This window comes from Miscanthus floridulus, chromosome 16 (assembly GCF_019320115.1).
Source record: "Miscanthus floridulus cultivar M001 chromosome 16, ASM1932011v1, whole genome shotgun sequence".
In the NCBI taxonomy this organism is placed as follows: domain Eukaryota; kingdom Viridiplantae; phylum Streptophyta; class Magnoliopsida; order Poales; family Poaceae; genus Miscanthus; species Miscanthus floridulus.
In genome coordinates this window covers 64,550,242-64,563,827 of record NC_089595.1, presented here as the reverse complement: position 1 = coordinate 64,563,827, position 13,586 = coordinate 64,550,242, and the positions used below count along the sequence as shown (strand labels likewise).

The 13,586-nt window shown below is 45.0% G+C and overlaps 1 pseudogene; it reads left to right on the top strand.

Annotated features, from left to right (window-relative positions):
* Positions 1-3,269: 3,269 nt before the first annotated feature.
* Positions 3,270-13,586, top strand: part of LOC136510749 (uncharacterized) — a 33,933-nt pseudogene continuing 23,616 nt past the window's right edge.

Genomic DNA, 13,586 nt, shown 5'->3' with positions numbered 1-13,586 from the left:
GCAGCTCCTGGACTACTTCGGCACGAGGGACGAATCAGAACTGCACCAACGAGGGTGTGTATCAAAGCTCGGGATGGCATTTACGATAAAATAATAGCTTCAGCGACTTTGCTAATTATACAACGAGGGTGTGTATCAAAGCTCTTGCTTTCAAGTACAATTCCTGTTTGGACGTTCCCTGTAGTATTCAGGTTGCTTCTCCAGCTTTCATTTTTTTTTGTTGACGCCCAGCCCTCAAGTGGCCAATCACTGCCCCTGAAGGCTGCAACCTCACCCTTCTGCCCTTGTCTGGTTGTCGCCTACTGCTGCACAGTGAGCCATACAGTGATTTATTAGTAATGCCTTTATAACATTAGATGATGCTAATCTCAGGAATGCCTTTTCCTGCATACTTCTCTTAGTTGGTGTGAAATGCCGAAAGTCATCTTTTATTCCAGTCAGAATGTCTTTAACTTTTATCTATCCCTTCATGTACAAGCATAGGCTAAAAATGGCTAAGTTGATTAGCTCACAAAATTTGTTGCAGAGGCATGCATTTTTGTTTGACAGAAAAATGGCACATTTTTTGGGTTATGGATATATTAATTTCAATATATGTGATGTTGTGTACATGAAAGATTCTCCAACTACTTTATCCAGAGCAGTATAATTCTTCACCTTCTTATGGTTATAGAATACTCAGCTGAGAACATCTTATAATATTATAAAGCTAATTTATGGGTTCAGATTGAAAACCAATTTATTTGAACAGAGGTTGCGTTGCCTTATCACATGTATTCAGGTGTTTTGGGGGGGTTGGGTGATGATAATCATGTTGTCTGAAACATGCTGAAGGTGTCGAGGGCCTGATACCTACACTGTTCTTACAGTTACAATTGATCCATTATCTGTCTTTTGATAGCAAATAAACACAAAAGGCTAATGACTTTGCTGTTTAGGTCAGGCAACTCTTGTTGTTAGCCTCTCAACCACCGGCAACAGAGGGCATCCACTACAGTGATCAATCTTGCCACATTGATCTTTCAGTGATCAATCTCGCCACAGGTATCTTTCAGTGATCAATCCCGTGAATGCCCAGGTACCGACTACCTTCTGTCTTCATGGTGAAAGGTGTCTTTTTGATATGCACTATAGATTGGGAGATGTCCTCCTGTGAAGAAGATATTACTAGCCAACCTAATATGTTTGAGTGGTAACTTACTATTTTGTAAACTTTTTTTAGTGCAGTTTTGCGGACAAATTTGTGAAGGAATACGTTGAGGAATTAAAAACTCTTTTCTTTTTTCTGATTGGTGAATACTGGGATAGCCTTTTCCAACTGATGAATAGTTTACCGCACATATGATATCTTCATATGCTTGTACAATAAAAATGCAAATTGAATTGAATTGATGTTTTTGTTAGTTTATCAGTTTACTTTCTTCATTGCAATTATTTAGCTAAACCATAACTTAGAGAATTTTTCCTTTTTTAGTTCACAATAGATAGAATTTACTTTTACACAGTTTTTTTTTCCTTTTTTTTTACCTTAGTGGACACCTTAGCTGACAAAATATGGTACGTTAAGAAAAACTTTATTCTAATGAAGATGAGTGTGTGAGATGAGTGAGGTCTCGATCTGCCTTTGAAACCTTCAGGTGTGTGAGATGAGTGAGGTCTCTATCCGCCTTGTGCCTTTGCAGCTGTTGTTTAGCCCTCAGCAAACCGGCTGATGCCTAGAAGGCACTGACGGTCAAGCTTTTTATTTATTTTTGATATTGAGAAATAGGAGATTGCCTAGAAGCTGCAAGATGAACTGGGAAAGTTGAACCTTGAAACTGAAAATTTCAAGCGCACGGCAAAGATCATGTCAAAAGCTTCAGACATCAGCCGGCATAACTAAGCTGAGGCAATTGCTGGGATATGTGTTCTTGAATGTTGACTTTTTGTGTGATATTAGTGTTGCATTCAATTATCCAACGCCTCGAGTTCAGTCGTATGAGTGTTTCACTGTTATTAGTAGTATATATAGTTTATGTACACTTCCTCCCAATAAGTTAATAAACATGCTTAAGATAGGGTATTTCATCATTTCGTTTATCGTTTGAGAAAATATATGCCATCATTCTGGTATTCTTGCTAGCATGAAAGAATGTCTAGCTGCTTTGGTTTTACAGTTTATCATTTACAACAGTAAGAACGACCACATTTTTAGAAGATCGTTATTTCTATAACTAAAAGGCTATTTTCTTTTTTAAAACTATCTTCATGTATTTTTAGACCTCTTTCCTACATGGAGACGGATGAAAATCACAGTTGTCACATGCCATTGAGAGACTTGACAAACCAGATCAATGAAGGTAAATACTGATGCCGATGTGTATATGTATATGAAAATTTTAACATCTGATAATTAATGATGTTAAGTTTGTCTTCTAAAAAAAGCAGACGGTGAAAGTGGATCTAATACACTTACACAAGTCTCCGACCCTCGGGAACGTAAAAGGCAAAGAGACAGAGCAAGGCTTGCGGAGTGTCATGCGACAATGACCGAAGAACAACTGAGCGAAATTAATAGAAAGCGACGTGAAGGATATCACAAGAAAAAAGCCAATTCTAAAAACGATAAACTATCTATAGGTGACATTCTTAGCTTTATTATGTGGCACTACCTGTAATGCCCGTAGGTTTAATATTAATAATCTAAAATAGCATGCAACTTGTTTGTAGATGGTGATGTTGCAACCGACGTTGAGAACACAGTTGACACAGAGAATAATGATTGGCTCTATAGTAACCAGTCATACCAAACTGTGTGAATTGGTAAGGAGAACATAATATTCAAATATATATATATATATATATATATATATACACCCTTGGTGTAGAATACTATTCTACACCAAGCTATTATACTAAACAAAATTTAGTACTGTTTAGTACTCGCGTTTTCAGTATTATTCAGTATTTCGTGGTCCTGTGCGTAGTACTGACTGATACTGAATGCGGTTCAATGGTACTCAGTATTTTTTCTGGTCACTTTTGACTTTTGGTCTAGAATAATATTCTATTCTACACCTAGGGTGTAGAATAATATTCTACACGCTGCCGTAATATATATATATATATATATATATATATATATATATATATATATATATATATATATATATATATATATATGTGTGTGTGTGTGTGTGTGTGTGTGTGTGTGTGTGTGGTTTTGTCTAGGATAATGGTGTCACCTCATAATAATGAACAAAATTGCTTATGTAGGTGAATGCTCGGCAATGAGTGTAGATAACAGTAGCATCATTGACTTGAATAAAACACCATGTACAAAAGACTGTGAAAGGTCCTTGTTTGGTTTTGGTAATTGAGTGATAAACTAGGTGGACTAATATGTGTTTAAATGTGAGATATACAGATGATTAGTCTACAGGTACACTTGTGTGAGTAACTCATGCCATGACGGTAAAGATGGCTTGGATTTATTGCAAGGCTTACACATGTGATGAAGGAGCTCATTGCATTTGATACATGACATAGAGTCAAGTGACTAAGGTGGAGAAGATGAAGACAAGACTTGGCTCGATGGAATGGTTGCAAGCGAGAAGGGCAAGTTGGAGGCTTTAGAGCGATGGACCACATGGCGGTGAAGCTTAAGCAAGACTTGGCGTCGATGGATGAAGGCAATAGTGAAAAGCATGTAAGGTCAAGATCGATGAACCAACAAGGTCACGTGATGATATGAAGTGGATCATATTGGTGCATGTGTTGCATCAACATTGGAGGAGATGGAATAGAATGTGCAAGGCAAAGGTATAACCTATAGGGTATTTCATTTTATCGGTCATAGGTGTATAGAGAAGATTATGACCGGGATTAGAATAGATGGCTATACTATCAAGAGGGGCAAACTTGTTTGCATATCGGTCGTTAGTGCCACTCGAGTGATCTAACTTTGCATCGTTGCTAGGATCGAGTGGTGTGGTGAAAACAAAGCTAATCCTTTGATAAAATGTTTATGAAAAGCTAACACACATGCACAAGTTGTTGTACACTTAGAAGTGTTGGCATATTTGCAAAGGAGATAAAGTTGGAGAAGAAAAGAAGAAGAAAAGCACAAGTTTGGGTTGTCCAAAGGTCAGAAAATGCAACTAAACTTGTAGCCAACGCGCAACCCAGCCTAGGGGGTGTCACTGCCCTTTCCGGTGTGCATCGCCACCCCTTGCAACGTGCCCAAATCAGCACTACGACCCTTTCGTATTTTGGGCATAACTCTTAGCTCCGAACTTCGATTTCGATGATCTAGGACTTTTCAGAAAGCTAATGAAATTCTCTACAAGATTGAAGTGGTGAAAAACAATTTGGAGCAAGTTAGGGGAACTGGACTCTCCGGTAACCATGGTGGTGTGGCATCGCCTGTAACACCTCGGGTGTTTTAAATACTAAAACCTGCCATGTCATCATATGCATTGTATATCATTTCGTATTAGTGAAAACTTTGATATGCAAACACTAAAACAAGTTTACATTTATGTTATATGTGTTGCCTTGTATGGTTTGGATCAAGTTCAAAGTTTTGTTTGGATTTGAATTTTCGAAAACCCTGATTTTTAGTATTTAAATTCTACCCTGAAAACCCATTTCAAAATCTAAGCATATTTTGGGGTTGAGCCTAAAAGCAAATGTGTAGAGCTTGTCAAGTTATTCAAAGTTTATTTTTGGAGTTTTCAAAGTTGTTTAGAAAAATTTGAAGTAATTTGAAAAGGCGTAATTCTTTAAATGTCCCATTTTTTAATTCAAATTTGCATTTCAAAATGTAGACTGAATTAGGGGATGGTTATAAAAGCAAAGTTGTAGAACTTTGGATTTTTAACAACTTTTATTTTTGGATATTTTTGAGTTGTTACATAAATTTGGGAGTAAATTGAGTTTCAAACCATATGGCAATTCTGTAAATATGGTGAACAGTGCTCGCCGCTCAAGCTACATGGTCGGCGACCTTCTGCTCGGTTCCAGGCGCGCCTGTGGCTGCCCTTGGCTTCGTGCTGGCGTGGAGAAGGCCCTGCGTGGCTTCTCTTTGCTTCCTGGCTGCCTTTAAAGCCCTGGTGCCGTCGCCGTTCGTCTCCTTTCTATTCCTCTACTTTTCCCGTCGCCACCGCTCAACTCCGGCGAGCCCGCGCCGTCGCCGTAGTGCTTCACCATCGCAGCCAAGCCTGTCCTAGCTCCGTATTCTCCTTGTGAACCTAGTCCTCTAGCCGTGGTTGCCTAATTGCGCCAGGAAACACCACTCGTCTTCTTTCTTCTTCACGGCCGGTAGCGCCATCGTGGTGTGTGCGTCGCCGTGGACAGCGCGCTACGGTCTGCCTCTGACCTTGCAAAGCCTTGCTTCAGCTTCGTCTCGATGCCATGGTGCTTAATACCTTGTTGCTTGATCGTTTTGTCCACCATAGTCGCCGAAACACCGCCACCGATGACGTTTTGCTCCGCCGTGGTTGCTCAGATCGTCGGACCACCTTGCTGTTGCTCCTTCGGCTCGGTCTTTGACTCCAACGCGTTCGGGGTGAGCTACTGGTGCTTCCTGGACCCTTTGTTTAACTGCTACCGGTCTCCTGTCGTCGGCGTAGCACCGCTGTGCAGTCGCGTCCGCCATGGCCGGCGTCAGGCTTGAATCGTGTTGTAATTGAGTTAGCTAGTGTCTCCAATCGATGCGCCGTGATATTGTGATTGTGTTGGTGACTTCGCTGTCGCCGGTAACCTCGCTGTCGGTGAGATTTTGTCGGTCAGAGCCATCGCCGCCGCGGTCAATGTGGGAGGTAGGAGATGACATGTGGGGTCAGGGTGTTAGTGGCGGGTTGATTCAAAATGGAATTTTTCTATTTTCATATTTGAACAAATAGTGATGTGATTTGTTATTTTTGTGTAGAATTATTTAGAGCTCCAAAAATTATGAAAATTTTTGTGTGACCTATCTGTGATGTATATTATTTAGGAAAAATATGAAATGTTGTTTTTCAGTACTTTTTGAATGTGATAAAAATTGCTCAAATAATTAATAGATGAGTTTCCATGATTTTACTAGGCTTATTTCTTTATCCACAAATTATGAAAATTGTTTTGCCACTTAGTTATCATGAGATCAATATTTACACAAATTTTGAGGTCAATTGGAATAAGTTGATTTATTTCATAATTTGCAATTAAATAATTAATTCATAAAAGTAAATAGTAACCTTTAATGATTTAGGTTTCGATTGAATTTTGTATTGAGTGATGACCTTGGGTCATTAGTTGATAATGATTCTTGGCAATGGAATTAAGTGTTACAAAAAGGGTTTAGTTAGTTTGACTTGTAACTGTACCGCGAAGGAAAGTTATATTCAAGTTGTTAATATTTGCATCTATCATCAAGCATCATGTTTTATATTTCGCATCATGTTAAACATGGCATTGTTACTACATGTAGTGAACAAAGGAGAACACGTGGTAGTTAATCAAGTTGCGGAGGAAGTTAATCCATCTATTGAGGTCGGATCTGATACTTGTGGAACGTCGCAGGAACCTGACTTTTCCGTGAATCAAGGCAAGCCCCGGATGCATTTAAACCTACCTTGTGATTTACAAATTGATTTCGCTTTTGCTTTTCTTTACTACATTAAGTGATTAGGAGTTAAGTGAAAACCTAATTGGTGCATTACCAACTTTGTTTTTTCATATCTACCTTGTTACCAGTTTTAATTCGTATATGCCTAGTTATGCTTAACTATGCTTAGAACGATGAAAGTCGGGTGATTACCTGTCATCTGCAAGTTTTAAATGGATCTTTGGTTACTTATGTTATCATGTGATATGGGATTGTGGAGTAATAAATCTAGACCAGGCGGACTCGGTGTGTGAGAGCCACAAGGCATGGAGGTCTTGTGAGCGGGTTCTTTCCGCCTGTGTCGATTAAGGTCCGTCTGTTGTTGAATTGCATGAGGTGAGACTTTGTAGTACTAACCACATACTCCGGTAAGCCTTAACTTGGCGATTCTATTACGAGAATGGCTACTCGCGCACTAGGAGTGGAGAGATGGAGGGAATAGGATGTACCCACGTGGCAATGGGCTGGATTGGTGGAGTACTGTATTCTCGGGTGGCGCGGACCTGTTCTTGTTTTAGAGGACCTAAGGGTAGGTTGGTATATGTAGGTCAGGGACCTACATATGTCATGTGGTCTGGATTCCCCAGCTGGGTTTTAATCGGTTCGAATCGTCGTTGCTCCTCGGTTATGGAGACTCAACTCACTGTTCATCATCATAGTTTAATGACTGGAACTTGAGGATGGTTTGAGAAGATGTTGGATATGAAGTTTCATGATCTCAATGCGGATCATGTCAGCTTTGTATAGGAATTTTATGAAGTTTTAAATGTTGATATAAAGAATTTTGTTAAAGAGCTTTTACGCAAAAGAACTTTGATTATTGCTTAAGTCATACCTTGAATCCCTGAGCCTGCATTCCTGCGTTATATAAATTTTTATTTCGGTTAAGTCTTGTTGAGTACTTTTGTACTCAGGGTTCGTTGATCCTTGTTGTAGGTGAGCCTCATGAGCAGGTCTGTTGTGGACCGTGCTACATGACTGTTGTTCAGATCGATGATGATAAGTGAATGTGTGATCCTTGGGCAGGATACTTATATTGTGTGTTTGTATTATGTTATAATGCCACTCCACTACTACTATGGTTTGTAATAATTATCGAACTTAGTTTGTAAGGTTTGAAACAACTAGTTTGTAAACTAAGTTATCGTAAGACTTCCGCTATTTTATTCTGATGTAGATATTTGAATAAATGTTGTAATACTGCAATGACTCTGTAATGGGATCCTGCTCGGAAATCATGGATGATTCGGGGTTCCCCGAGGACACCCGATTGTCTTCTTAAGTTACCAGGAACATATGCATAGTCATCCGAGGTCGTTGGACAGTGACAAGTGCATGTGGGTCCTATAATTTAGGAGGTTCTGCCATAGAATGGTGTTAGAGCGATCATTACAAAGTCTTTGTTGTATTATTTTACAAAAACTTCAAAATGATTTGGGACAAATATATATAACTTGTTAATTTGGTCCAAATTGCTTCTAGCTTATCTTATTTCATTCTAACCATTCCTTATTTAATTAAAAAGGCTTTGTGTGGTGGAGTAGTAATCTTATTATGCCCTATATAAAAACAACTATTGTTTATGTACTTTATGAGCTTTGATGTTTTTGTTCGTAAGAACAATTCATGCATCATAATTAATTCACTTGTTACTTCCTTCACTCTGAGTCTGGGTTGGGTAGTGAGTCTGGGTTGAGTTGTGTAATCCACCCCTGCTGTTATTGAGACTGTTGTCAGATTGTCTTACTTGGATTAATCTTGCTCCCTACAGTATGGCTCGTACCAAGATGACACCTCGTAAGTCCGTTGGACCCAAAGGAGTTCCTCGTCACCAGCTTGCCCCTAGGAATGATGGTGCTAGTAGTAGTAGCTCTAGGCCTGATCCCTAGGCAGAGATACAGAGGCTTATAGCAGAGTTAGCTCAGGCTACTAGAGATAGGGCTGTGGATGCCATCCATGTGGGAGAGTTATGGGATAGATTGAGGTGTCTTACCACCGCTCACAAGAACTACAAACGTATGTTAGTTCGTATGGTGGAAGAAAGGAATGAAGCTTGGCATAGAGAATATGTAGCTAGAGCTAGAACTCATGAGCTAGAATCTTATGTAGAAGATTTAGAAGAACATAATACTTATCTGCATGAAGAAGTTCATAGGCTAAGCAATCTCCTGGATCCAAATCATGAATCTCAAGCTGATGCAATGGACCCTGGTGTCATCATTGCTGATAATGATGAACTTGAAGAGGAAGAAGAAGAAGATCCGGAAGAATTAGTGATGGTAGATGAAAGTGATAATGAGGGCAGAAATATTTTCGGAATGGATACCGAGCCCGAAGTTTGAAGTGATCGAGGAAAGGAGTAGAGATGTATAATAGTTAGTTCTAGTTAAAGTTAAGTAGTGTCGGTGTTTCGTACGAGCACCGGCAAGTAAATTTATAGTAATGCGTGTTGGGCTCGGATGGTGCGCTAAAGGACACAAGATTTATACTGGTTCGGGCCGAATGCCCCTACGTCCAGTTTGTTGCTGCTCGTGTTATTAGCACCGTAAACGGTCTGTAGCAAGGGGTACAAACGATCGAGAGAGGGACTGGTCCCAAGTCTCTGATGGAAGGGTTAAAAGGAGGTCAAGAGCTTCATAGCCGCTTGACTATGTGTATGTGTGTGTTCTTGTATTGTTCGGTCAAAAGTCCCCCCCTTGATGGGAGAAGCGCATCCCCTTTTATAGATGAAGGGGCTGGCTTTACAAGGATGAGGGCTTTACCTAATCTTGTGGCTCACGTCTACCCGGCCTCGTTTTTCATCCTGATGAGTGCGAAGGAAGATAAGTGCCTACAATACTGTCGATGTCTCTATAGAATGTCAGGTTGATTACAGAACGCTGCAATGCGCATGGTATGGGCTATAGTATAGTGGTTTTGACTTATTAGCCTCTCCCGGCCTTGCTCTGCACGCCTTCTGGTTCCTGTGAGTCTTCATCAGAGGGATGAGGGGTCGGGGTCTGGCGTAACGCCGTGGTCAAGGCCTTCTGACTTGGCGGACCTGAGGGGTCAGGAAGAGGGCGCCGCTCCCTCGGGTCCATATCGTGGTGACGGAATATCTGTTGTTCGTGGAGATAGCAAATCCTTCTCTAAAGCGTAGTGGTTGTTGTATATCTTCATTGAGTTTCGTGTACTAGGGCTGAAGGCGGTGCCTACAACTCTACAGGGCGAGGAGCACACACCTGTACAACCTTTCGGGCTCTGCGGCACCCGGAAGGGTCTAAAGCACCTGTCCTGTCATCCCCTAGCAGTACTTTTCCTGCCAGGGCGCAGGGTATGGTCCTTGGAGCCATGGTTGACCCAAACGTCTTGTCTCGCCCTATACCTATCATCTTGAGGGAACGGGGAGAAGTTGTCAGGTAAGATGAATCCAGTCTTTAGATATGGAGCAGGGTGAGGCTCGTTCCTTGCCGTCAGGTGAAATAGAGACCAATCCCTACCTCTTGGGTGAGACCGACCCTGCCCCTCCGGGGTCGGGCGAGGCGGAATCTATCCCTTAGCCCTCGGGCGAGACCGAGCCTGCCCTAAAGGCGTCGGGCAAGACAGAGATTAGCCCTGAGCCCTTGGGCAAGGTAGAGCCACCTCAAAGGCGTCGAGCGAGACAGAGTCTATCCCTCGGCCCTCGGCAGAGACCGAGCCTACCCCAAAGGCATCGGGCGAGACGGAGACTAACCCTAAGCCCTCGGGCGAGGCAGAGCTATCTCAAAAGGCGTCGGGCGAGGCGGAACCAAACTCCTATCATTCGAACAAGAGATGAAATGGTGCTCTCATGCATCTAGAAGTTTTTAATGTTTGGTGGTTATTGGTTCCACCTTCTGGGGTACCCCGGTATTAGGTCCCCAATAGTAGCCCCCGAGCCTCTAGGTGATTCGGGTAGAACCGCCTGGAGGGTGTTTTTTGATTTCGTCGAAGTTACTTTACCGAAGGGTGCGCGTGAGCGCACCTGATGGGTGTAGCCCCTGAGCCCCTGGGTGATTTGAGTAGAGTCGCCCGGGGGGTTGTATTGGTCCCTTCGCAGGTAAGGCTGAAGGACTTAGTTTTTCGTCAAGTGGATGTTTTCCCAAGGGGATCGTGGCATCCCGTTCACAGGGAACTTATTCAGGGCTGACCTATCTGGTGCTTGCGCCCTTGATTTCGGATCATTCGTGGACCCTTCCTTAGTTGGGCCGGCCACCGAGCTTCTGGGCCCTAGGTGGGCCAAAGAGAAAAAAGGTCTTCGTGGCTTGCGTTTCCCAGGTGGGTAGAGAGTCTGGATTTGCCTGGGGAAGGTGAACCGTCCACCATGATTTTTGGGGTGAGAGGATAGGGACTGCACACGCGTGTCCCGCGACATGACGCGGCGGGGCGCATGGCAGGCCCGGAGATCGAGGCGGACGGTTGCCCTTCTTGCATCCGTCGCCCCTATAAAACCACGAGGTTCGCCCCCATGGTTCCGTATTTGGCTCTCTTGTCTTTGTGTCTCAAAACACCCGCCGCCAATCACCCTAGCCTCCTATGCTCGTGCCGCCACCATCAGCTAGCTTGCATCTGTATCGCAGCCGCCGTCAAGCTTGCACCTGCCCCATAGTCGCTGTCGAGCTCGCGCCCACCTTTCTCCCCAATTGCTTTGATGGAGTTGTGGGGCAGATCTAGCATCACCCCATGATGTTTGGAGGGCCTCGTCCACCACGGCCTTCTCCACCTGCTGTCTGCCGTCCAGTAGTGGCTGCTACTTGGCGACGAGGGTGAGCCGGTGCTGCTCGAAGGGTATGTCATTTCTTTCGCCATCTTCCATGAGCGGGGATTCGTGGTACCCACGCATAGATTTCTTTGGGGGCTGCTGGATTATTATGAGGTGGAGCTACAGCATCTAACTCCCAACGGGGTTCAACACATGGCGGCATTTGTTGCCCTGTGCGAGGGTTTCCTGGGGATCGATCCCCATTTTGATTTGTGGCGGTATTTCTTTAACATTAGTTTGTCGAAGAGGAAGATTGGGGGAAAGATATGAACGCGCCAATGGGATGTGCCAGCATTCATCTGTGCCATACCTGATCGAGGGGTTATCCATACATGCGTCTGGCGACATCCAACATGGGATGACACTCGCAGTGGTTTTAAGTTAGGGACGATGCGAGTGCCACCCTTCCGAGGTACACTGGACGCCTTATTCAAGAGGCTCCAGAGTCGTGGAGCTGGGGCGTCCAGTCCAAAGACAAGAAACACCTCTCCGACCTTCTTTCCGCCCTTCAAGCCCTGAAGGATCGAGGCATAAAGGGGACGGGGATTATCGGCGCCTATCATGCGAGGAGGGTGGCGCCGCTGATGGCGCGAATGGTCCCCCTACATCGGATGACGCCTGGAATGTCGTTCGAGGGGACGGTGCTTGTTGATGAGGCACTCCCTTTTTAGAAGTGGTGCAGCGCATTAAGGAGGTGACGGAGCCGATGAAGGATTCCAAAGGCAGTGTCCTCGACATTGTGTCTCCGGTGCCCGGACATCCCCCAATGCGGCCAGAGCCTAGGTTCTTTGAATTCGTAAGCCCTCTTCTCCTGTGCTCTATTCTTTCTCCTAAATCTCCATTTTTTAATACTTGCTTTTGTGACGTTGGGACTAGCCAAGGGGGCTAGTCTTCAAGGATAGTCCGGTTCCGCTGCTGAAGGACAAGGCCGTTGCGGCGGCGAATCAACTCGTGGTCGAGCGGGACAAGAAAGCAAGGGAGGAGATGAAGAAGGCGAAATGACTGAAGCAGGAGGCACGGGATCGGGGGGAGGACGTGAGTAGTGAGGATGACGATGATGATGATGATGATGACGACGAGGTAGCCGTCAGCGTGGATTGGGACGTCCTAGAGGATGAGGACATGCTGACAAGTGGCCACCCGTCCATGCAGGGACCCTTCCCGTTCCACGTAGAGGGAAGTGAATCGGTGAGGTCGATGGAGGCCGGCGAGTCCGCCGCTTCGCACGGCATGCCGACTGAGGACCGGTAGATGGAGGAAAGCAAGCCTGCCGCTACCGACCCCAAAGTGATAGGGGAGGGGAGTGGCTCTGGTGCCGCGCCCGATGAGACGATGGAGAGGAGCAGCTCTGGTGTCGCGCCCCACGAGGTGAGCCCTCCTGCCCTGGAGCAGGGGGTAGGCTCAAAACAGTCCCGCCCAGATGAGTCGGGGCAGGGATCTGGGGATCTGTCCCCAAAACACTTCCGCCAGCCGAGGACGTCAATGTGAGCTGTTGATTCCCCTGTTTTCATCCTTTTTTCCATTTCTATTTTGATCTAATGATTAATACCTTTATGCAGGTTCTTGCAGACGGGTCACCCCCTAGGGTTGGCGCCTAAGAAGAGTCTTGCCATTCAAGTGGGACAGATGGCGTCGCCTGGCGTCACCCCTGTTTTGGGTGGGAGTGGTGCCGACGTTGGATCTGCGTTGGCCAACCCGACGGCGTCTGTGGTGGTACCCACACCCGCAGAGGTTACTGAGCAGGCGGCCTCCTCCATGGTGGATGTGGTACAGCCGGCTGAGGGCCACATACCGCCGGTGGAGGTGGTCATGACTGCGCCAAGCTAGGATCAGCCGGGGCGCGATCGTGGTGGCCCTCGAGGGCATAGTGCAATCCACGCCACCGAGGGCCTAGGTGGATCCGCCCGTGGTGCTCGAAGCAGCCCAGACGGAGGAGGGTCCAGTCGAAGGGTCCTCGAGTGCGGCGGTGGGGCCGCTTAGGGTCAGGAGGGAGCCACCCCTAGCCCCTTTGTCGGGAGGAAGCCGCTCTCCCGTGCGGGGGGAGCCGCCACTTCAGTGGATGGCCGCTTGGGACCCGACGTCGGCTCTTTTCTCGCTCGATGATCATTCCGAGAGCATGGAGCGGGAGGGTCTTGACATCAGAATTTTGACCATGCTGGAGGCCCTGGACCAGGCCAGAGGAGCCCTACGTGAAATCGT